Source organism: Salarias fasciatus, chromosome 9 (genome assembly GCF_902148845.1).
Source record: "Salarias fasciatus chromosome 9, fSalaFa1.1, whole genome shotgun sequence".
NCBI classification, from domain to species: Eukaryota; Metazoa; Chordata; class Actinopteri; order Blenniiformes; family Blenniidae; genus Salarias; species Salarias fasciatus.
This window is the reverse complement of record NC_043753.1, coordinates 24,877,764-24,903,723: the sequence shown is the minus strand read 5'-3', so window position 1 is coordinate 24,903,723 and position 25,960 is coordinate 24,877,764. Positions and strand designations below refer to the sequence as shown.

Here is a 25,960-nt window from a genome sequence, read left to right as displayed (position 1 = left end):
TCCCTCATATGTAGTGACGTGATGATGTGCGCAGGACGGGAAGCAGGACAGTCCAAAAATGACCAGAAGAACACGACAGTGATTGAAAATCACTTTTTTAATAAAAACCCTGACAGAAACAACACTGGAGAGGCCAGATGGAATTAAGTCGCGCAACAGAGAGTTGTTCAAAGAGCTCCGTAGCAGAAATACAAGCGATCGCCCTGCCGGTGTTATGGATTAACTGGTTCCCGTGTTAACGAGTGACAGCGGAATTCTGTGTAAACACATGCTGATAACAGCAGTGGTTAAAGTAAGACTAACAAAAGACTTTAAACTTATACATTCACTGTAACTGTAGATAACCGACGTTCGCTAGAACGACTACCAGTCTCAGTCATCTATTGGTCACAAGTTAACACGGGCACCAGTTAATTCGAAACATCGGCATTGGAGCACAAAACACCAAGTTTATGAAGGCACTTTTTGGAGTTAATAACAGAAAAAAATATCTATAAAGATATGATTTTATGTGCTTTATCTGAATGGAGTAAATTTCCAGGTATGTTAGAAATCTTCTTGTACTCTATGTTAACTTGCGGTTTGAGTTGATAATGGCACACACATTGATGAGAAAATTTTAAACTGGCACTCCATGACAAAAAGGTTGTCGACCCCTGCATTAGACCATACCATTCTTCTAGCTCATTAAAAGTACGTTGGCCTCTGGTGCTGTCCACAGATGGTTTACATCCTATCTCACAGACAGGACTTTTATGGTGAGTCTGGACACCTGTTCTTCAAGGGTCCATGGGGTCACATGTGGGGTGCCCCAGGGTTCGATTTTAGGTCCTTTACTTTTTAACCTTAAGGTCTTCCATCAGAATAGACAATGTTTCCGATTAAGGCCGCCATAGTTTTCTGGAGCCTGAACGTAAACTTCTCGTCACCTGGAGCCATTTCTCCCGTCTTTGTGCTCAGTTGCTTCGCTGGGTATCGTGTCAGACCGGAGCTCACTCCTTGCACTGTTACTGGTGCGACTGATGATTCGACAGTATTTGGGCCTGTTTACGCTGCAGGAATACAAGGGAGGTGCAAAGTAAATGAAGTCCGTGCTGTATTTGACCCTTCGTCGTGGTTGCAAGGCACTGGGAGAAACAATCCCTGATGTCTGTCCTCCAGAACGGAGGTGTCAATTTCTCTTAAAAATAAAAATAAATCTCTAAAAATAAATAAAAAATTACAATACAATAAGTTAAGGTGCAATTACATTCCCGTAAACTATAAAACAAAAAAATGTGAAATACTGAAAACAATCTCTCATTACTGCCACTAGAGCTGTGTTTTTCTTTTTTTCATTCTTGCAAATTAATCAACAACCTTGTCAAAGTTAGTCTTCTCAGACATCTCTCTCAGTGAGAAGTAATGCCAGGCTTGAGAGGCGAGACTCACTCATTTTTGAGCGCAGATAGGTTTTGATCAGTTGACGGCGACTGACGGTGCGCTCTGCCTGTGCACTGCTGATTGGAACAGTGAGATAGATCCTGTATCATGTTTCAAGGTTAGGATAAGCTCCGTGCAAGTCATCTGCAATCATAAAGGGTAGAGTCTGGGCAGTGAAAACCCCTGCTCCGTCAGGGAACGTGCCTTTGAAAACATCTCTAAAAGCAGAATATTCATGGACAAGAATCTCTGCATGTGTCACATTCTTTTGCTTGTTCCTTCCTCAATATTATGAAAGACCTCTTCAGATATTAAACCTCTCGAAGCAGTGGCACAGCTGTCAGTTTGCGCAATTGCAGCTTTTAAATCAATTGATTCTTTCTGATGGTAGTTTGACAGAGAATATGTTTTTCCCAACACAGTGTTCCAAAAATTGAGCATGAAAATGAACCCAAAGCATTTTTAGTACCCTCCTGATTTTCTCAGTGGCCAGTCGTTCTGCCTACACGAGTCCTGCAATGACAGTTTTATCCTGAGTAATGTGATATTCAGTAATGAAGAAGGTCTTTCTTCTCTGCCCTGCTGCTAACTCTTCGTGGTGCTTTGTCCTGTCCATTCCTTTGTGGTACGCATCAAAGCCCTTGTTGGGGTCAGACCAGAGGGTTTGGTCTCCTTTCTCTACGAAAAGCCAACAACAAAAACAAAACATCTTGCCAGAAGGAGGAGAATACACCAGCCAGTGTCTATCAGTACCGACCTTGCCACTTGTGTTTTTGTACCAGTGTATTTTGAATTTTTCGTTGTGTGAATTTGTCACAAAATCTCAAAAGTTATCCTTTAACCCAGGTTAGCATGACCGTGTTGAACAAGGGCTCTGACTTCTGCTGAGCTCAGAGTCTCATCTTTAAAAGGAAACGGATCTGAGGGATATTCTGGTCTGCAGTCCAACAGTGGCTTGTCTGTGGCTGCCTCATCCTCAGTTGATCCTGCACAAAAATATGCAGAGATATATTATTTAATTGTTGGCTTTCTTTTTTGCAGGAAATGTTTTAACATGTTTTTGACCCAGCAACAAAGTGCTCATCTTCATAATTTACAGACATGACACCTTCAAAAGAAACAAAACTACATAAAATGTGACCGTCACCTCCTCTTTATCCAGCGCTGCCTCACTTTCGTGAAGTGAGGCAGCGCAAATTTCCTTAATACAGAAGAGCATTAGGGCCACTCATGAGAAAAAAAAATAGAAGGGGTAAATAAAAAAAAAACATGTCATCATGAACTTTGAGGACAAAGTCGAAATGTCGAGAATAAAGTTGAAATAGGATGTCGAGAACAAAGTCGACCTTTCGGACTCGACTTTAGTCATAAAGAAATACTTTCTCTTTTATCCCACAGACATGCCGCAGTGATGAGTGTTAGAACTTTGAAGAGACTTTCAAAAAACTGCGACTGTTCAGAAGGATAAACCACACATGCTTGGAAGAGCTGGCCTCATTCGTGCACGCTGAAACAGCCGGTAATGGACACAAGCAAGGCTACTGATGGCTGCATCTGGGCGCAGTTCAGAGGGGATATGCTGTATCACGAGATACAATACCCAGACACACCAGATGCTGTTGAGCCTATTGACTCACATCAGACAGCCTCTCAGATCTGGGAATTACAGACAGGGCTGCAGCACTGCAAGGGGCTGGACCTGTAAACACACTTGGATCAGTAATAATGTCTGTTAATAGGGATTAAAACATTAAGAGTGAGGGAAGGTAACGAGGCATCCCTCTAATGTGATTCTTTTAATTCATTATGAACGATATCTTCTCAGTTCAGTTCAGTAAGATTATCCAACAATTTGTAAACTAAATAACCTTGAACTAACACTGACATTCCTGCAACAACAAAAATTATTTCACATACATTTTTATGTACATTTTATTATTATATGCATATCTCGTATGTATAAAGTATCAAAGCTGTGTCTATTTTTTTATTTTAATGCAGGACGAGCTTGATGAAGTTGTGAGGACCTGGAATTCACAGAAGATGAGAAAAAGGCAGGCGCTGGTGTGATGGGAGGTCGTCCGATTTTGATGTTCACACTTCCAGACATGTATGGTGCAGCAGACAGTCTCAGGACCGTAAACATGGATGAACTGGCTCTCTGTGAGGAAGAACACACCCCCAGAAGCCAATATCCATGTGATGAAACAGTTTTTGATCCCTGCTGTCTTCTGATGCAGGAAAAGGGATGGGATGCTCCTGCAGGTGTGTTTTCTGCTGCTGAACTGTACACCTTACTGACAACCCAAACACTGCAAAGTATCCGACGTTCCTCTCTGCAGAACGCCATCTCATCTCCGCACTGATGAATCATTTGGGTAGGCTTATTTAGCGCTCACACACACACAATTAAAGCATGGTTCCCTTGAAATCAGCTGATTCAAACCACATTAAAGAGAAAGTTCTGCACTCTCCACAGGAACGTTTATTAACGAATTGTGAACATGGCTTGGCTCATTTGTAATAAAAGCAGAACCCCCAGAGCCTTCACACAACTTATTTCTTTTTTTCTTTTCTACATTAGCAAATTTGTATTTGTTTTTATTGCCAGCATATTTTATAGGACATCTTGTACTTAAACTGGTACAAAATGCAAACAGATACACCACCTCATTTATAGAATATCTGAAGTGCAGTAAAAACACACACACACACACACACACACACACACACACACACACACACACACACACACACACAAAGCTGACCTGAAACACATGCCTGTGGTGGTTTCATAAATTAATTATTATAAAAATAATTATTATAATTGAAATCACAAAAAAGAACATTTTCAAATTGGAAAAAAAAAATCTCAGCATTTAAAGCTAGGGTAGACGATGTTGTCCAAAATCACTTTTAGTCATCCTGAGTGAAATGCTCCTCCCCCCTGGGGGAAGTCAATACATTATGTGGACGGAAAAAGGTGCGGAAAACTCTGACAACAGTAGCGGCCAAAGGACAGTAAAAACTCCGACCAATCGTATTGCGCGGACCGCTCTTCAGGAACCAATCAAATCCCTTCGCCGTTCTACCAGCCCCCTGCGCGTACATTTCAATGGCGTGCACTGGCCCTGGTTCAGAGCGCGTTGCCAAGGCGCTCTCGGCGCTCGCGGCTCGCGTGAAAAACAGAACGAAGCGGAGCGGCGCACTGCGCTCCTATGCGCATTGTGTGCAGCAGTCAGAAAGGTTCATAACATTGGAGGCGATCACAAACTCCCTGCGCGAGGCGCTTCCGCGTCCAGTGCGTTCGCTCCCAACGGGAGCTCCTCCAATGGGGTGGGAGCTGGGCGGAGCCTTGGGAGATGCTACATTCGTCCTGCATGCTCGTTTTCCAAGATCGTCGACCCTAGCTTTAAACAACAGCTACCAGCATTTAGTGTCACTGTAAATTGCTCAGCATATGAAGAAATATATAACATAGCGCTGGACAGGTATTTAAAAGGGAAACTCTCTCACATCGAACATTTAACAATTTATAGGACTTTTTTTTTTTTGTTACTTCCTGAATACAGGACATCAGAAGACAAGAATAATTCCACTTTGTGTCAACTGAGTCAGATTTTGTCATAAACACAGAAGGAATTAAATGAATCAGCCTGACATAAAGATCCTGAAAACAGCTGACTACATGTGCTGTAGCATTTTACATTGAACTTGGCACAAAGTCAGAACATCCGGCATTTGTAATTTATTATTCCCTCACATGATATATGAATGTCGGAAAACAAACTCTGCTAATAAAACTTTCATAGTAAATAAAATGATTGTTTTAGTTTTTTGTGAGCATCGATTTCAACTGTTTGCTAGGAAGCAGTCTGTCCGTCACCCAGACACTGCTGTCAAGGATTTCACTGAATTCAGCACGAAAGTCTGGGAAATGATCACAGCACTCTGCTAGCTGTAGCAACGTTCCACATGTTCGTCCAACTGGACGTCGTGTGAAATCAGACATGACTATGAAATCAGTAATGATACTGTCTGACACAATTAAATTGGACCCTGAACAGAATCTTAGAAATTTTTGCCAGTTTTGCTTCATCCAGTTCCCTAACACACCGTCGGAGATGATGTTCGACCTCGCTTGGCTTTGCGGTCATGTCTGCTGGGAACTTCAACAGCTTCGACACTTTCTTAGTTGTTGGCTTAATGAGAAGGTCGTGGCAGTCACGGTATCCTCTCAAAAAAATTCTGCCAATGGCTTTCCACGTGTCGGCCTTCAAATCATGTGTGATGAATGGACTTTCAATGTTGTCCCGAGTGTGCAGCCGTCATAGAACTCCTGCCAAACTGCACTAAAATCATCTCTGAGGAGCCCTGACCCACTGCCAGCCTCCTCAGAATCATCTGGTAGTCATCGCCTAATTTCCAGTGGTCCGGTCAGAATCTGAGAGCCAGAAAATGCTTCAATCGTGTCACTGAAGCAATTTGCACGTATCGTAATAATTCTGGGTAAAGTTGCATGGTCAGGTGATTCAGGATGATCAGTTAGTGAGTCATCTTGATCAAACTCAGCCCCAGCATCTGTTTGTGGGCCAAATGTAGTTTCAGGGTCAGAATGATAATATGTGATGTTTCCCTCTGAAATATGGTGGATCTCTGAGAGCGCCGGCTGATCTGTGACGACTGGGGGATTTACAGCAGAAAGATCTGTTGCATCACGGAGATAAAGGCTGTAAAGTCTGATTCATGGCCTTTACTTGAAATACTTATTGAGAAAAAAAAGACTCTTCCCCTCTTTCAGGATCTCATTAAATCCAGCCTTGATGTCCAAAACAGCCTTTCTGGTTCCCCTCCTTGTTTGGCTCTAACCTGTTTAGTTTCATTTTTACTTTGTGCATCCAACCTGTCTCAGTAGTGCGTGTTGTTAACTTTCGTCTGGAAAGCAGTTCAGAGGTTTGTGGCTCCTCTTCACTTTCTTTATTTTCCCTTTTTATCTTCATTTTCTCCCTGAGTCTTTCAAGAACACCCAGTTTGCGTTTTGAGCTTGTCTTTTGATTTTTGCAAAAACTGAAAAGTGCACTTCTGTCTCCGTATGAGGGAATGTATTTGACGCGCTACCATTGCGCCACAAGGTCCGCATTGGTGTAATAGTTTCTACTGTAACTGCTCAGTCAGACGTGTTTTAAGCTGTTTATTTTCTGTCTGAGGTAAAAATGCTTCTTCCTCTTGGAGAACACTACATTGTGTCTCGGACTGAGCAGAGTGAAGGGTATAGAAGATGGAAACGCAGCATGAGGTATGGTTTTTTTTACATGTTTATTTACTCTTTAGGCATAAAAGAATCTTTCTCTGGGAAGGAACCACAAACTTCACCATGAGTGAAGTTCTCCGGCATCCTGCAGGTTGTTGGAAATGATCTTTGAAGCCATTTTCCATGACACTCTCATCAACAGTCGCCTGACCCTGACGTGACTTAAACACCCAGCCTTCTGCTCTGGAGTCAGAGCAGAACTTCTTTGTACAACTTGTCGTAGGTGGCCTTGTCGAAGAGGACCAGCTTCTTGAGCTTATCCCTCACCTTTCCCTTGGACCACTTCTTCTTCTTGGCTTTGCCTCCTGGTTGCACCACAAGGTCCCACTGGACTGTAGCAGAAAAAGACCTTTTATGAAACCAACATCTGTCTTTTCCTTTGCAGAGAGCAAGTTTTTTGCCATCTCTTGCTTCCAGGAGGTGAGTGGAAATGACACATAATGAAACATTCTGAATTTAGATTTAATTACGTTACAGGTTACAGGTTCAGGATGATTCAGATTCAGAAATTGAACCCATTAACAGAAACACATCATCCAGTCATTTTGTCTCCATCCACAGATCTACTTCAACATGAGAATGAAGAGTGAAACACTGAATTAACATCTTTACTCCTTCTAATGTGGATCACTGAGTTAGTTTCAGTTGATTTAAAATCGTGTTGGGATCATGTGAGATGTATAATGATGTGAAATTCACTGATAAATTACAACAAACAATTAGAAAGATGCACAAAGAATGTCAACTAGGATCAAACTAAAATGAGTAAAGTTTCATTAAAAAACATGCAAAACCTGAGAAAAGGAGGTAGAAACATTCTCAGACCATCATCAGTGTGGTACAGAGAACGAGATGTGGAATCTGCACAGTGATGGAATTGATTCAGTTTGTCTTCAATAAAACCTGGAATTTAAATAAACAGTGTTTTGGTCATGTCTTTACAAATCCGGTTATTTCTTTTTTCCACATGTAACATGTTCAGTGAGCCAACAAAGCCCCATCAGAAGAACATCCTGCGGCCTGCAGGGGGAGCCACTCAGCTGATGAGAGGAGTTCAGATCCAGCAGTGCAGAGACAGAGGAAACCTGGAGCTGTGCTGCGTTCAAGGACCTGTGAAGCTGGAGGAGGAGTCCTGTAGGGCCTGGTGAGCTCAGGAGGCTCTGGACTCAGCAGAGATCCTGGAGGAGAGTTTTCTGAAGCTGTGCTCCACCAGAGAACAGTGTTGTTTTTGGCAGCCTGCTTTGATTTAGTTTTAGTCTTAGTCTTTTGGACGAAATGCTCATTAGTTTTAGTCTAGTTTTAGTCATTTCAACACTTCATAGTTTTAGTCTAGTTTTAGTCGACGAAAACCAAACGGGTTTTAGTCAAGTTTTAGTCATTAAAAAAAGGCTGAAACAATAGTACATGAGAAAAAAGACAGACAAAGGAAATTCTAAACCAAACAAACATAATAAAATATACTTAAATGGCACAAAACCATCATAACACATTGATTCCTTGTGAATTAAATAATAACTGGACTAGTTTGATACTTTACAACCTCAATGCAGTGCTTATATGAGCGCTGCAGACAGAATGAGAGGACTAATAGGAGTTTTGCTGATACTTTCAGGCTATTTTTATAATGTCCATACTGATATAAAGGCTGAGATCTTTTATTAAAACTGGTCTGTTATGTTTCTATGTTACTGATTTGAACTGGTCAGAGTAACTGCCTGTTATTACTTTTGGAGGAGAGATAACACCATATTAAGATGGTTATGAGGAAAATACTACCATTAAAACAACTGAAATAAACTAAATTAATTCCTTGGGTAAACTTGATGGTATGAAACACTTGGAAGTCTTCAAAACTGAAATGACAGTTTAATAAACTTTGTAAGTATTCCTTACCTGAATTTTCTTTATACTAATTTTAAACAAGAGTGAAAATACATTTCTTCAAAATAAGACAACACCTGGATTATTTTTAAAAAAGAAAAGAACAAGAACAAGTAAAGATTTATTAGGTACTTGGGGAAAAATCTTCACTAATTAGTGGTGGGCTCCTATTGCAGTTTCGCAGTAAGAACAAACAGTCAACAGTTGGATTAGATCCTCCGTCTCCCACTACGAGGCGTTCTGTTTTATTTTCTGCTGGATTCTGATTAAAGTACATCCATAAATCGCTGCATCTTTTCCTCCCGCCGAGCCCGGGCGAAAGTTGCTGTCACGCTCTCTAGTGCGCCGGCGCATGCAGTGCAGGCATGCAGGAAGCAGCTCGAGAATTCCTGATATTTTCAGAGTAAAGCAGCCGATCTGCGTGAACTGGCTGGGGGAATCGCATTTGTTTTCATTTATTTTGAAAGTCAAAATACCGACATTTTCGTCTCGTCTCGTCTCGTTAACGAAAACAACAGATACGTCTCGTCACTTTTCCGTCTTTTAAAGAGATATTTTTAGCTCGTCACGTCTCGTTTTAGTCACGGAAAAAAGGGGCGTTGACGAAATATTTTCGTCGTCGTCATCGTTAACGAAAACAACACTGCCAGAGAAACACTGACAGTCTACAAGCTGTACCAATGTGATTCACCACCTGATCTCAGTCCTCAGTGTGATGAGGGACAGTAAACATTTGACCCTGACGTGATTTGAACACGCAGCCCTCTGATCTGGAGTCAGACGCGCTACCATTGCGCCACAAGGTCACACTGGACAGGTGCAGTGGTTTGTCCTGTAGCTGCACAGTCAGACATGTTTTAACCTTTATTTACTGTCTGAGGTACAAATGCTTCTTCCTCTTGAACACAACATTGTGTGTTAGGACTGAACAGAATGAAGGCTATAGAGGATGGACAAACTGTTTATTTAGTCTTTTAGGTATAAATGATTCTTCCTCGCTGATTCACACCAGGAGGAGTGACCTCCATCAAGCCGCAGCTTTTACTCAAAGTTCATTTTCATCTTCATAAACTACTTTTTCACTTTAACTTGAGCGCATTCTTCAATGGCTACTTTGAATTTCAGCTAAATAAGGCAAAAAGTCCCAAAGCCGACCAGTGAGTGGTGTTTCCAGCGGGGCCCTTCACCTGCTGCTAGCGGAGCCTCCACGGTGAAGCTGCTGAAGGCTTCATCAGAAAGCATCAGGTTCTTTTATCAACAAGAGCGAAGTCAAAATTTAACATCAATGAAAGAAGTGTTCTGTTCATGAACAGGATATATTGATCTTCATTATATTTTCTGATGGAACCAACATGCATGTTCTCCCGGTCTGTGAGAGTTTCCTCCCACAGTCCATTAACAAGCATCAGAGGCCATTCTCAGTTTAAATGATCTCCTTTTTTAATCTATTCCATACACATACTGAACGAGCTTTGCTGAAATTTGTTTCCATGCATTGCAAATTCAAACTGAAGAAAGAAAGAAGAAAGAAGCACAAAAAGAAGCACAAAACTCAAGTTAAAAACAAACTGCAGATGTTGATGTGATGGAAAAAATGGAAAACATGACCAAGACCCGGGTGTCAATTTAGGGGCAAGAAAAAGAGCGATGTCATTTGGAAAGACAAATTTCAAAGCAGATACGCACTAATATAATCTCATTAATCGTTTGTATTTATCACTCTGTCCTCACCTGTCCAGGATGGACAATGACCAGTGAATCATTTTCTCTGCAGGGGGAATATATTGGTAAACCTGATTCTGACCTGGTCCCAGGTAAGTGGTTGAAATGGATGGATGGACTCAGATGAATCATTACCCAGAAGCCCCTGCCTCACCAGGTAGGACCCTGACCGCACGTCACTGCAGACATCTACCCAGATGAGATGGAGAAACACTACTGTAAAAGTAATGCAATTATTAACCAATAATTTACTGTAAATTTACAATTTAATTACTCATTCATTCTCTACCGCTTCTCCCTTTCGGGGTCGCGGGTGGCTGGAGCCGATCTCAGCTGCTGTGGGCGAAGGCGGGGTCACCCTGGACAGGTCGCCACTCTGTCGCGACATACAACCATTCACACACACATTCACACCTTGGGGGCAATTTAGGGTGACCAATTAACCTGACGTGTGTTTTTGGACCATGGGAGGAAGCCGGAGTACCCGGAGAGAAACCACGCACACACGGGGAGAACTCCACACAGAAAGGCCTGAGCCCCGGCCGGTATTTGAACCCAGGACCTTCTTGCTGATCAGAATGATCAGAAACGATCACAATCAGAAGAGATGGAGATAAGATACAGAATTTAGCAAAAACATTTTCAAAACATCAGTCAACCAGTCACAGTAAGTAGACATATGTAATGAATTTATAATCATTTATAAAATATTCACAGTTTTCACATTTTTCCAACAAATATAAAGTTAAAATCAAAGTAACAAGACCTTGTACAGTCAAGCAGGGGGTGCCTGGCAGCTCCTGTGTCCGTTGCACATCAGCAGCAGCGGCACATGGCTGTAAAACAGGATCCCTGTATCATACATCTGTTGCAGCAAATTTTATCCTGACTTATGCAATCACTACATGCTTATTTATCTTTTTAACAACTTACATCAGTCCCAAGCATGATGGAGGTTTTGGGGTCTTTGAAGTATGCCATCAGGAGTAGAAGGCCTAAGAGACAAACACCCTACAAGCCGTTCATGGATCAAGAAATACTTGGAAAAAAGAAAACAAAAAACGCTTGACATTATATTAGCCTACATGCTGCTCTACTGAGAATTTCACATGCAAGATGAAAGAGAAACGTAAGCTAATGTTAGCGTAGGCGTTTTGCAGCATATCAAACCAACTTGCTAACGTTACCGTGGCCACAGTCGCAAATCAAAATGTGGTGCAAACAGTGACACTCAGCGTCCCTTCAGCTCACACAAACAGTTCATCAAACAAACTAACCTGTTGATCCTCCGTTTGTCCCTCGCAGCCTTCGGTGAGGTGGGTGTCACTCATTTTAAATGTCAATATAGTGAACACAAAGGTGGAAAACAAGGCTAAATTATCTTCTCTTGTTCTCCATGGGGGTGGTATCAAGTCCATGCACCAATACTTAATAAGATTTGAAAAAAGCCGCGGCAGGTCCCACAATGCAGTGCGGTTCATGTAATTTGCTGTGTTTTGCGTGGAGAGTCTTAATACGGTATTTTCCACTGAAATAACACAATAAAATGCTGTGAAATCACAGTAATAATTAAAACAACAAATAATACAATAGTTTACTGTGATGGCACTGCTTTTATAGTAAACTTCTAAATTACAGTGTCATACTGTGAACATTAAAGTGAAATCCTGTAAAGTAATAATACTGCAATTTAGAGTGCAATTTCACAGTTGACTATTGTGAAATCCTGGTAATTTTTTACAGTGTACAGCTGTAACAAGCTACATTTCAGTGATAAAGGTTATATTTCTCTGATGAGAGCAACTCAAAGTAATGCAAATGTAGTGTAAGATATTACAGTTCAGAGACAGTAATATGTTAATGGAACTAATTACTTTCAAATGAGAGTAACTAATAAGTAAATTATTTATTTGTTCACATATCTGATCTCAGGTGTTGCTCTTTGGGCTGTTTGAATGTGAAAAATGTATTTTAAATAAAGTTGGAAGGTTGCCAGGTAACATCATCAAGCCTGGGTCGTTGCCATGGTGACAGCTGCTTTAGCGTGTCATCAGACCAGAGAAATCAGAATGTTCCTTCACTTGCTTCAGGATCTCAGAGAGTTCAGACATATTTGTATGTGCTGCTCCAGAGGAACCGTTCCAGGCTACAGAAACCCACAACTGACCGGCGACCAAACACACTCAGTACGTATTTAAAACAGGAGAGGAACCGTGGAGCATGGAGCTGAACATGATCCAGTGTCTGACTCTTTCCACCACGATTTGATAAAAACTGAATCATATCAAGACGAAAACTACAGACTGGGCCAAAACAGGAGAAAACATCATATTTTGAGGCCACCGGTTCATGTTTCATGGTCTGAAATGAGTATTTTGTGGGTTCAAATTGTGATTTGAGGAGCCTTATGAACGGCCTGCTGGTGTCTTGGTCATGAACTGAACAGAGCTCACAGGCCAGACTGGCTTTTCACATTTCCACACTTCTCATCACTTTATCTTTTTAACCCTCCACTACTTCAGCTAGTGTTGTTCATTGAAATTCTTAAAGTGTTTGTGTAACCTGGTTAGTCACACCGTCTTCTCTCTCCGCAGACCGTAGAGCATCTGTTTATGTATCGGGATCGTTCACCGACAGATATGATGAGACTCCGTTCTTCAAACCCAGTAAGATCACAGTGAAGCTGTCAGATTCCACAAACATGTTCCTGCTGATGATCCTGTTCCATGTGGTCTCACTCTGTGTTCTGTTCTGCTTCCAGCGCACAGCGGCGATCAGAGGCCGTCCCAAGCTGCCGCTCAACATGCAGCCTGTGGTGCTACTGTGAGTAAACCAAACCCTGTAGAGGCAGTTCTTTACTTCCTGTCTTCCTTTTTTCACCATTTAAAGCCTGTGTCTCTGTGCTTCTGTAGGAATCGAGTGGCGATAGGTGAGGCTGCCCTGACGCCCCCGGCGATCAGAGGCCCTCCCAACCTGCCGGCCAACATCCAGCCTGTGGTGCTGCTGTGAGTGTTTAGCTACACATGCTATAATGGCATCATAATGCTTTATAAATGTACTTATGATGTGTTATACCGGGTGCTTCAAGTAAAGTGTCACCCAGTTCTTTACTTCCTGTGTTCCCCTCTTCACCATTTAAAGCCTGTGTCTTTGACCCTCTGTAGGAATCGAGTGGCGATAGGTGAGGCTGTCCTGACCCCCCCGGCGATCAGAGGCCCTCCCAACCTGCCGGCCAACATGCAGCCTGTTGTGCTACTGTGAGTAAACCAAACCCTGTGGAAGCAGTTCTTTACTTCCTGTGTTCCCCTCTTCTCCATTTAAAGCCTGTGTCTTTGACCCTCTGTAGGAATCGAGTGGCGATAGATGAGTCTGTCCTGGGCCCCCCGACCCAAACCACCACCTCAAAGTAAGTTAGCTTCTGCTGCTGCCGTCAGATGAGACGTCCATCTTTCTTCCTCCTGCGTGTTGAAAGAGTTTATTTCCTGTGGACGTGGTTTTAGAAGGTGTTTATTTGCTCTCACGTCTGGATTTTCCCTCTTGTTCTTCTAGAAAGAGGAAGCGTGCAGACCGGGACGACGACAGACCGTCCTACATCAAGAAGCCTCTGAACGCCTTCATGTTCTTTGCCAAGGATCAGAGGGCTACGGTGGTCGCTGAAGTCGGTCAGACGGGCAACGCAGTGGTCAACAGAGTCCTGGGACAGAGGGTGAGTGTGTGAGCAGTCCGTTTCACTGAGAAGCTCCTGACTATTAGACGAAGGAGCTGACTTGTAGTGGAGCATCAGTGTGTGTGCTGACAGTGTGTTGTTCTCCTTCAACAGTGGAAGTCGCTGTCCGGTCAACAGAGGGCCAGATACCAAGAGCAGGCCCAACGAGAAGCCCGACTCCACGCCCAGAGACACCCGGACTGGTCCTGCCGGGACAACTATGTAAGTTAGAGCTGCTTCCACAACATGTAGGAAGCTACGACCACTGATGAAACCAGCACTGGACACATGTCTGATCAGCTGATGGAAAACTAAATATGTCTGCTTCTTTTAGGGCACCAAGAAACGGCGGGTGAGGGCTGCCAGGGAAGATGAAGGTAAGACGAGATGAGTGAATTTCATTAGGTTAGAGTGTGGATGATGAGATCAGGGCGTCAGTCACATTTCCCTTCAGGCTCACATCCAGACAGCTTCATGGTCGCAGTGACTGTGATACAGAGCATCTTATCTATTGAATATGTGGTGAGCTGTTCAGGACTCAGAAGACGAGATGTTCACCTGTGCTTCCTCTGTGTGACAGGAGTCTACACTTCTTCAGCCCGGTGCCAACCGGAGCCCGTCTCTGCTGTGGCTCCAGAAGCTGGTCCTGGCTGGACCCTGGAGGCTCAGCAGAGCTGGATGATGTCTGGAGGAATGGCTCCGGCATCATCCAGCTGTCTGCCAGCCATCGTCCCCCAGCCAGTCGATCCCGCTCAGAGGATCTTTGAGGATCTGGTGGAGGAGATGATGGCTGGACTCCACCCTCCGGCTCCTCCAGGACCGGTGCCAGTGGTCCTCCCCGAGCCCCACCACACTCAGGAGGAGCTGCTTGGGTGGAGGAGCCCAGCAGCAGAGCCCCCGGTGCTCCACACCCTGACTGCTGCAGTTCAGTGGTGTGAGGCGGAGACCTTCATCCATCAACAGGTAAGACCCCCGGCGAGAGGCAGGACGCACGTCCTCACGCTTCGTCTCAAGACATTTAGTCCACATGGTTCAAATGCAGAAAGTGTTTGTCTGACCCGGTTTGTGACTCTTTCCTCTCCCTCAGCAGCTCCTCCAGTATCCTTGGGCGCCGCACTACGGCTACTCAGCTGCAGCTGACCTGATGTTCCCCGCTGCAAACCCAGTAAGACCACAGTGACGCTCTCAGATGGCACAGGAAGCTCCGTCCTGATGGTCCTGCTCCATGTGGTCTCACTCCATGTTGTGTTTGTCTCCAGGTGTACAGGTGGTGAACAGAGAGGGTCTCTCACTCTCCGGCTGGGCCAGACTGACATCACATCAGTTTGGATGGGGTTCTGGGTCTGGATGGATTCCTGGGTCTGGGTGGGGTTCTGGGTCTGGATGTGGTCCTGGGTCTGGGTGTGGTCCTGGGTCTGGGTGTGGTCCTGGGTCTGGGCGTGGTCCTGGGTCTGCGTGTGGTCCTGGGTCTGGGTGTGGTCCTGGGTCTGGGTGTAGTCCTGGGTCTGGGTGGGGTCCTGGGTCTGGGTGGGGTCCTGGCTGGACTGATGATTCCACTGATGAGGGCTTGACGTTGATGAGAAAAAAGATAGAAAAAGAAGCAGCAGCTCTTGGCAGATCAAGACCACATCAGGGCAGGAAACACCAATCAGACACCAGGAGGGGGCGTGAAGGAGGAGGCGGCCAGAGACCAAGTTAGAACCTGAAGAATCACTCAGCAAACGAGCAGCATGACGTCCGGCCCGAAAAGACACGATGTCCTGAAAGCTTCAGGGAGACTCTTCAGAAGAACCGAGGCCCCGTTTACACGACGAGTCACAACGCAGCATTCTTGTTTAAAAAAAAAAATCCTATTTTCACATCAATAAAAACATCCGTTTCCATGGGAACGGCAAAAATACCAACAATGATGAAGCCATGACTTTGTAATGAAACCACCCAGAACACCAAGCTGGACTGTCAACTCTACAATGACCAGGTTCAGGAGAACCTGCACCAGGACCAGGAGAACGTGGACCAGGACCAGGACCAGGACCAGGAGAACGTGGACTGGGACCAGGACCAGGACCAGGGTTTTGCCATCTTAGACTCCGGGCGTTCTGAAAAAGTTCCATCCTGGAAGTCGTCAGAAAGTCACAGCTGAAGTTTCTCTGGTTCTGAGCACCGATGTCGTGTAAATAGACGAACCAGATGAAACAAAGGTTCAGTATTTTCACTGGAACTCGTGTGTCAGTATCCTGTGAAAACCTCTGGAACTTCTCCAATCAATACAGAGATAAAGGAAAACATGACAGAAGCTGAATCGTCATCCTGGTGGATTTGATCCAGGAGGACTCCACTCGCTAACAGGGAAACAACAGGAGAGGATTAGAGAATGTGAATGAATCCTGCAGCTCCAGGCAGCATTAAAATACTCAATGTTTAATATTAACCCCGGGATGGAGTCTTTTACGTCGTTCCAGGAACAACATTTGTCAGTTTTGGGCGGCGCTTGCAGAAAAACTGTCCCCTGCTCATTCTGACGAGCAGCATCATCCTGTGGACGAAACCTTCAGACTGCTGGTTTAACGTCCTGCAGAACCGAAGACGTTGTTTTAAATGGCTGAGAAACGGTGAAGATTAAATGACCTCAGTCTGAAGCATATGCCAGCTCTGTGTCCTGTTCGCCCTTGAGAACAACTCCATCACTCGCCCTCAGATGTAGAATTGTCACCGTATCATTATAATTACATGATTTACACTCTGGAAACAATAATGGGAGCAGCCTTCAATAATTGCGGTCATGTTTAACAAGCAGCCATCCTTTCTCTCTAGAGATGAGTCCAGCTGAACGTTGACCCGGATCAGAGGAGTCGGACTCAGTTTCAGTCAGAGGCCGTTCCGTCTTTGTCCCGGCTTTGGCCCGAGGACCGTTTCTACCCTGCTGAAGCAATAAACAACGCTTTACTGCGTCTCAAGGCGGATCTGAGCCTTCAGAGCTTTTAGGGATTCCCAGTCGAGGTCAAAGTTTAATCCAGTGTAGCACCGGTGTTTAGGGGAGAAAGGAAGGTGAAGTCGACCTCTGTGGCAGTTCCACTTCCTGTGAGGTTAAATCGCTCCGTGGCCGCATCGTTCCTCCGTATGGACCGTTAGCCGCCAACAAGCCTTGTTGTGTGTTTTAATGACTGTGCTCATCCCTCCTCAGCAGCTTCTCACACACCGTGTCAGAACTTCACACACGCCTGCACTCTAAAAAATGATTCCTTGGGTTAGTTAGTTGAGCTTAACATCATGAGCTTTTTCGGCATAAAAGAATAAGGTTGTTACATGGACTTATTATAACAAGGTGGTAATTTGTCTTAAGAGGTTAGTCCGGCTGAAAGTATTGGGTTAGCTGGTTGAGCTTAAAATCAAGAGCTTTGTCAAAATAACATTCTAAATTTGATACATGGGGATTTATTATAACAAGATGGTGCCTTAGTTTAAGAAGTTGGTCCAGCTTGAAATCGGAAACTGTGTCAAATTAAATATGTATGTATATTTTCAACAAAGCCTGTCAAATTCAAATTGAAAAAAACTTCATTTGTCCCCAAAGGCAATTCAAAGGCCAGACCTGAAATCAACTGCACCTCATTCATTGTCTGAGCTGAATCAGGGACTGAAATTTTACTGTATATTGAGTTTCCCATCAGTTTGCCCAAATCTGTTTTGTTAAATTAAATGAGTAAGACAAAACAAACAAAAGTTTTCATATTAATATTTTAGGGCTGAGTTTAAGTAAGATGGCCACACGATAGTGCAGTGGTTAGTGCTCATGCCTCACAGCAAGAAGGTCCTGGGTTCAAATACCGGCTGGGGCTCAGGCCTTTCTGTGTGGAGCATGTTCGTCCCATGGGTTCTCTCTGGGTACTCTGGCTTCTTCCCATGGTCCAGAAAAATGCATGTCAGGTTAATTGGTCACCCTAAATTGCCCCCAAGGTATGAATGTGTGTGTGAATGGTTGTATGTCAGCCCTGCGACAGACTGGTGACCTGTCCAGGGTGACCCCGCCTTCGCTGCTGGGATTGGCTCCAGCCACCCGCGACCCCGAAAGGGAGAAGTGGTAGCTAATGAATGAATGAGTAAGATTTTCAAACCATGTTTTAAGGTGAGGTAGCCTCACCTCTTTCATATGTTGCTTCACCTTAATTTTACACAAACCATTTCACTGAAATTAAGTTGCTTCACCTTAATTTGACATGGACCAGTTTATTAGAATTATGTTACTTCACCCTAATTAACTGTTTAACTGTTTGCAGGTAGAAGTAAATTATGTTGGTTGTCCTTAAATAACTGAGTTTCGACCATTAAAAGTCCTGTTGGATTTATTGAAAGGTTTTAGTTGGAATTTCTTAAAAAGGTTGATGCAAATTGTTACCTTAATTGAATTAAGCTGAGCTGTTACAGTATTTCTTAGAGTGTGGCGAATGCTCTGTGGCTGTGTGTGTGAGTGTGTTTGGCCATATATTCACTCTCCGCCGCGCCGCCGGGCGTGGCGGGCGGCCCACATCGGCAGGGCGACGGCTGATTCCCGCAGGCGGGGGCACGGCAAGGTCACGGCGACAGCTCAGAGCGAGCCGCAATCAGCCCCGCCGGCGTTGATTAAAATGACACATTTGTTTAGCAGTAGAAATGAAACAGCCTCATTAAAGTCTGGTCTGCCCACAGCTATCAGGGAGCGAGGGCGACCGGAGAACAGGAGCACGGACAAATCCACCAGCGTGTCACGACAGCGCCGGGCCGTTCGTCACGTACGACGCTCTGATGAGGAACACAAACGTGGAGCAACTCAATCTGAAGGTCCAACTGGAGGGAAAAAAAAGGAGTTCTCATTCATGTTCCTGTCATCACCACACACCACTGAGTGGATCCTTCTTAAACGAAGTGCAGCAGCTGAACTGTTTCTGTCCAGAGGGATAAGAGTCGCCAAGCAAGTGTAACCCCTGACTGACGTTAATAAGGTGAAAGTATATAGACCAGTTGCTAGGTTCGGCAGGAGTACAGGAACAACTGAGATTTGAGTGAAATGAAATGGCTGGAGGCAAGAAATGAGCAAGAACGAGTATAATATTTCAGGAAAAATAAGCAAACAAAACTATATACAATTAACAAAATTCACAATAAGCCGGCATCTCAAAAATAAAATAAAATAAAATAAAATCCCACAAGTCTTTACTGAGCTCAGTGTTTTGTTTCGTCCTTTTTAGTCGTGTAGTCGTATAGTCGTGATTTATCTCAGTTCAGTTCCTTTTCCGGTGTTGTGGTAGTTTGTGTTGTTACCACTTGGTTGGTTGTGAGAGAAGACTGATGCTCCTCGGTCCAAAGGTTGGTTCAGTTTGGGCTTGACTCGCCATCTCTGTCCAGAGAAGAATCCAGGTATCCAGCGTTCCAACGTCCAATCCGGAGGTTTCTTAATCAAGCTATAATACCTAGCCTGCACACAATAATGATAGTATTATTGTATACAACCTAACAGTGTTCATTATCCTTTCTCTTTACATAGCTATGCTTTTTGTTTATCTTCAATCAAATTATATTACCAATGTACCAATATTCAGCAATATAACATACATGCATGTTTTAACTCAAAATATCTGTTGTACATGAACTGACTGACTCATGTAAAAAATGAATTTATCCCTCTCACTGACACTGATTTAACCATGAATTTATGATTATTATTGTATATTTTTAACCAATGAAATGATTGATTTTTAAACTGTTCTTTAATCTCTTTGTAAATCAACAAATGAAATACAAGTATTTCTTTTTTTTATCTTTCTTTAGGGATACATTACTGGAACTTATCCCTTGTGGCAGAAAAAGCCTTTCTGAGCTTCCACTTCAACACCACAATCAGCATTTCACAATTTGGAACAGAAAAAGTACATTCAAAATCAATATTACCAACACATTTACCAGAAAACAGTGCAAAATGAAAATAAAATACACTGTGGTACTATTATAAACTTAAATCTCCAATGGCAGAACCAAAAGTTAAACAAAAGTTGCATTTCTGTTGCCTTAAAACATAAAAACCCACCCGCGATCAGCTTTAGTGTATTGCTAATGAAGCTAACATGGCGTCTGCAGCAACATGGTTCAGAACTCACCAAGATGAAGTTTTACTGCAAACACACGGTCGGGGAAGCAGCCTCGTGACTTCACAGTTTGTGCTCCCATCCACAGAATGACCCGTGATTTGTGCTCGGACCCTCTGAAAACTCCTCTCTCTCATTGTCTGAGTGGAAAATATCCGCTAAACTAATGCGCAGAGGTCCACAGCATGGAGGGCGGGACTAACGTCATTCTTGACGAATGAGAAGGTCAAGATCATCCAATGTGACCAAAACACAGGAAGAGTGAAGCTATGGAAAGCAAACAACACTTCCTCTTTCCAAAATAATGTTTTTCAAAATAAAATGACAAATACATTTAAACCAATAAAAACAGAAAATAGGTCATTTTCTGTGCTGGGTTACACCCTCCCCTGCTAAATATCATGCACGTCTCGTTGCATGTCAGACCAATAGTCTGTTGTAGTAAGAGACTCTGAGAAGGCTGTACTCAACCCTTGAAATAGCGACTTAACAACTGTCACTAAAGGATTTCCAAAATTAGGATACTCAAGTCTTTTTGGAGGATGTCGGACTCTTTCTGATCGCCTTACTGGTTGAGTTACAATGGGATCATCATTGTCCATTTCATCAAGTGAGTCACTTGAGTGGTTCTCTGGTTCCTTGACTGAATCCTCAGTAGTTTCCTCTGTTGTCAGTTCTGTTTCAATTTCCATAGGTTTGTCGTTTCCTGTATTGTCTCCATCCGGGATGTTTTCAACAGGTGTTTCATCGGTAAGTTCATCCACATGTGTATTGTTTTCCACATTAGCAGGGATTTCAGGTAAGTCACAATCAGGTAAGTTTGTCATGTCTGGTTTTTGAGAAGGTTTTGGATACTCATGCACGGTAGTGAATCTCATTTCTTCACATGGGGAATCCTCAACCCATGGAATCAACAGTTCATTGTCAAGTTCCATCAGCTCTTCTTCATCATTGCTTTCTGTGGCAGCCGTTTGACGTGTCTTAGGACGGCGAATTGGCTCTGGCTCAGGTATGTCTGCTGTGGCAACAGGTAGAAAACTGCAGGGAAGCAAAAGGTCTCTGTGTAGCGTTCGTGAGGGACCTTGCTTTGATTCTGGTTTCACCGTGTAAACAGGTAAGCTTCCTGCACGTTTGACTACGACGTGGATATCTGCCTCCCACTTATCAGCAAGTTTATTTTTACCACGCAGCCTCACATTTCTTACTAAAACCCTGTCTCCTGGTTCTAGTTCAGAAACTGTGATTTTGCTGTCAAACCTGGCCTTGTTTTTGTCTGCCACTTTCTGTGCATTCTGTGAAGCTAACTTGTAGCTTTCTTCGAGCCGTTTCTTGAGACTTTCAACGTACTGCATGTGAGTAACTTTTCGGTCTTTGTTGAGTGGAAGTCCGAATGCAAGATCAACTGCTAATCTGGGTTTTCTTCCAAACATCAATTCATAGGGAGTGAACCCTGTCACATCACTACGAGTGCAGTTGTATGCATGTACCAACGGCATCACGTATTCTTTCCAGTGGGACTTTTGTTTGGACTCAAGTGTTCCCAACATGCTCAGTAACGTTCTGTTGAATCTTTCAGTGGGATTACCACGTGGGTGGTACGGGGTAGTTCTTATTTTCTTTATGCCTGAAATTTCACAGAGGTCTTTGATTAGTTTTGCCTCGAAATCAGGACCCTGATCACTATGCAGACGCTCAGGTATGCCATAGTGGACGATGAACTGGTCCCACAGGCACCTGGCGACTGTCTTTGACTTCTGATTGGCAGTGGGCAATGCAAGGGCAAATTTAGTGTAGTGATCAGTCATTACAAGGATGTTACTTGTATTACTGCTGTCGGGTTCCAGACAGAGAAAGTCCATACAAACTAGCTCTAATGGTCGGGTGGTTGTTATATTGACCAGACTGGCTGCTTTCTCTGGAGGACATTTTCTGCGTATACACCGATCACAAGTTTTTACTTTTTGCTCGACATCTGTTGCCATTCGCGGCCAATAAAATCGTGTTCTGACCAGATCGAGGGTTCTGTCTATACCTAAGTGGCCCATATCATTGTGCAAACTTTGAAGCACAGGAGCTCTGAGCTCCTCAGGAAGAACGAGCTGATGGGTCACTTGGTCTCCGTCTTGTCTTTTTCTGTACAACACCTCATTTTTCATCTCCAAACGTTTTAGTTCCCGGAGTAGAAGAGGGAGATCTGGGAGTTCCTTTCGAACAGTTGGTGGAGGTGTTTGACCATGTTCAATCTGCTCAATGACTTGTCTGATTGTCGAGTCCGCTCTTTGTTTGTCTCTCAGTTCAGAATGGGACATAGCAGGGATGGTGGGTAAACCATGATCTCCTGAGAGATATAGTTCTGGAATCGCATCAGCTGAGACGGTAAGTGACTCTACAAGTGTAACACTACTGTCCTGACTGTCGTCTGTGATCTTAACAAAGTGGTTTTGACAGATCGCTTGGACCACGTCGCTCGTTACAAGCTCTGTAGTGTCAGTGTCAGCTAAGTGATGCTCTACAAACCGGCTTACACGTTCCTGCTCTTTCCTGGACTGAAGATCATTAACAAGTTCCCCATGAGGACGTCTAGATAACCCATCTGCATCTAGGTTTTGCTTGCCAGCTCTATACTGCAACTTAAAGTTGTAGTTGGACAAAGCTGCAAGCCACCTGTAGCTTGTGGCGTCTAATTTAGCAGAGGTCAGTATGTAGGTGAGGGGGTTACTATCTGTAACTACCGTGAACTGACCACCATACAAATAATCGTGGAACTTTTCAGTTACTGACCATTTGAGTGCTAGGAACTCCAGCTTGTGAGCTGGGTAACGTGCTTCACTTCTCGATAACCCACGACTGGCAAAAGCTATGGCCCTAAGCTGACCCTCCTGCTCTTGATAGAGTGCTGCACCTAAGCCGGTGGTACTGGCATCAGTATGGAGTATGTAAGGCAGCTTTGGGTCTGCAAAACCTAAGATAGGTGCTGATGTTAGCTTTTCTATGATGGAATCAAAAGCTTTCTGACAGTCTGTGGTCCATCGGCTCTCAAAAGGCAGTTTGGGATCAAAGTAGGTTTGGTCGGATTCTTTGGTCTTTGACTTTTTGCGAAGTGGTGGGTAACCACGGGTCAGTTCGTTCAGTGGGCGTACTATAGACGAGTATCCTTTTATGAAGCGTCTGTAGTAGCCAGAAAATCCTAAAAAGGATCTCAGTTCCTTTAGATTCTTGGGTCGTGGCCAGGTCTTGAGGGCCTGAATCTTTTCGGGATCTGTTTCGACACCGCTTTCAGAGATTACGTGACCGAGGTATTTGACTGTGGTTTGAAAAAATTTACATTTTTCCGGCGATAACTTAAGTCCGTACTCTTTAAGGCGATGAAGTACTCGCATGAGTCGACGTTCGTGTTCCTCCAAACTATCGGAGAAGATGATGAGATCATCTAGAAAGACTAGCACCTCGTGTAAGTTCATATCGCCAACACACCGCTCCATCAGCCGCTGGAAAGTGCTTGGGGCATTGGTTATGCCCTGCGGCATGCGGTTGAACTCCCAGAAACCAAGGGGCGTTACAAATGCTGTCTTTTCTTTGTCTGCCTCCTCAACTTCAATCTGGTAATATCCAGATTTAAGATCGAGGACGGTAAACCACTTGGATCCTGTGAGGGCTGAGAAAGTCTCCTCTAAGTTTGGAAGAGCATACGAGTCTTTCCTTGTTTGCAGATTCAGTTTGCGGAAGTCGATACATAGACGGACATCGTTGTTTCGTTTTCTCACTACGACAATGGGAGACGAGTAAGGTGACTGAGACTCTCTTATTACACCTGCAGCGAGCAACTCTTGGAGGTGTTTGCGCACCGCTTCAAGGTCTTGAGGGTGTATAGGCCGTGCACGATGCTTAAAGGGAGTCGGATCATTAAGATGGATGGAGTGTTTCACTTTGCTCGTACACCCAAAGTCCAAATCATGAAAAGCGAATACTTCGGGAATGTCGTTGAGTTGTTTAGTTATTCGCTCTTTCCATTCCTGTGGAATCGGAGAGTCACCGAAGTTAAAATTCAAAGGTGTCTTGTCCAAGGTCGATTCATTTGCACAGGTGACATTGTGCTGTGACAGGATGCATTGGAAAACTCCAAGCTCTGCGATAACCCCAGTGGATGGAATGGTGACATCTTGTTCAGTTTCATTTGTTATCATTACAGGCACTTTGTATGGAGCTCGCGTAGGAAGTGTTACCAGGCAAGTTTTAACACAAAGCCCACCGGGCAAAGAAGAATGGGAGGGGTGTTCAACGATAGCACAAGTGTCAACTGAAGTACAGGGAACATTTGCAGATCCCTCTACCACTACAGTTTGCCCTGCTGGAATTACTGCTGTGGCTTTGCCTGACAAGGTAACTAAACCAATGTTCCCATCTTTGTTCTGTGTATGTCTTAGCTCAAGAGTTTTCAGCAGTGCTCTAAACCCATAAGAACTCGGTAAGTAATCGGGAGACTTAATGTCTAAATACTTTTCATACAAGACATCAAGGGTGTTTGTTCCCACTAACACTGGTGTCTGACTGTTCGGGTGAGCATCTGGAACGACAAGTGCTAAAGTTGGTATATCAATATCTGCATCTGAAAAGTCTTTGGGAAAAGTCACGCACATCTCTATAAAACCCAAGTAAGGGACTGGCTGACCTGCAGCACCCTCCACTTCTAAAAGGTCATACAGCGGCTTAAGAGTTTGATCTGGGAAGTTCTGTTTGTAAAAGGACTCTGTGACAGTAGTCACTTGTGACCCTGAATCAAGCAGACAGTTCACATTAACACCAGAAATGCTAACTGTAGCTGTGCATTTAGAACCGACTAACCCTTTTGGTAGACTATACTTTTGAGGTTTAGTGATAGACTGTTTGAGGTTAGCGTGTTGTTTGTTCTTTGTGGGACCAGATTGACTGGGTGCAGTCCCCATTTGCCCCGCAATAGAGACTGATTTCAGTTTAACTGTTCATTAGCGGCTGAGGGGTTTTCAGCTTCCCATTTCTTTTGTTTCTCTTTGAACAGTTTCCGCTTTTCGGTAACCAGAGCTGGGTTTGGTTCATTTTCACAGTTCGGTTTGATGTGCCCATCTTCTCCACACTGAAAACAGTACCACGGTTTGGGCGAAGTACTTTGAGTTTTGACTGTTCGTTCTGTGGGTTCCTTTGTCACTTTGTTTATTTTTGATTTCTCTTTCGGCTTTGTATTGGGTGCACCTTTAATATTGTAAGCTTTTGGTTTTGTTGGTTTGGCAGTTAGTTTTACCAGCTGACTTTGGATTTCTGCCACTTGTTTTGAGAGCTCTTGAATTGTGCTTAAGGTTGTAATGTTAGCATTTTCATCTGAGCAGCCTTTTACAGTTAGCACATGAGATGTTGCTTTTTGTTTGGTACTGCTCAAATGTTGTCTCATGCGCATGCTTTTGGCAGCATTTTGGTCTTCTTCAGTGCGTAGCAAGAGAAGCAAATCGGGAAATGTTGGGGGATTTGTTCGTTTTTGTTTCAACTGAAGTGCAGTTAAAAGGGACTCATCCCAACAACCTCGACAAAACTGTGTGACTAAAAGTCTGTCAAAATCGTTACTTGAGGCACCACCACGTTTCACAGTGTGAGTTAACGCTACATGAATGCGTTGCAAGAATGACGAAGGTTTCTCGCCTGGGTTTTGGAATGTGTCGAGAAACTTGGCATAAAGTTCTCCACCATCTTGAACGGTTTCATAGGCAGAATCTAACAACTGAAGGTATTCTGCAGGTGAGCTATTGAGGTTCAAGTGCTTAACCACATCAG

The 25,960-nt window shown here is 43.8% G+C and overlaps 1 long non-coding RNA gene and 1 other non-coding gene across 2 annotated transcripts; one reads left to right on the top strand and one right to left on the bottom strand.

The window, feature by feature from the left end:
* Positions 1-6,527: 6,527 nt before the first annotated feature.
* Positions 6,528-7,878, top strand: LOC115394436 (uncharacterized). The gene is made up of 3 exons (XR_003932082.1): positions 6,528-6,718; positions 7,119-7,153; positions 7,716-7,878. It is a non-coding gene; the product is annotated as an uncharacterized LOC115394436 (long non-coding RNA).
* A 1,470-nt stretch (positions 7,879-9,348) lies between these two features.
* On the bottom strand, positions 9,349-9,420 carry trnaw-cca (transfer RNA tryptophan (anticodon CCA)). Its single transcript has one exon. It is a non-coding gene; the product is annotated as a tRNA-Trp (tRNA).
* Between the last annotated feature and the right edge of the window lie 16,540 nt (positions 9,421-25,960).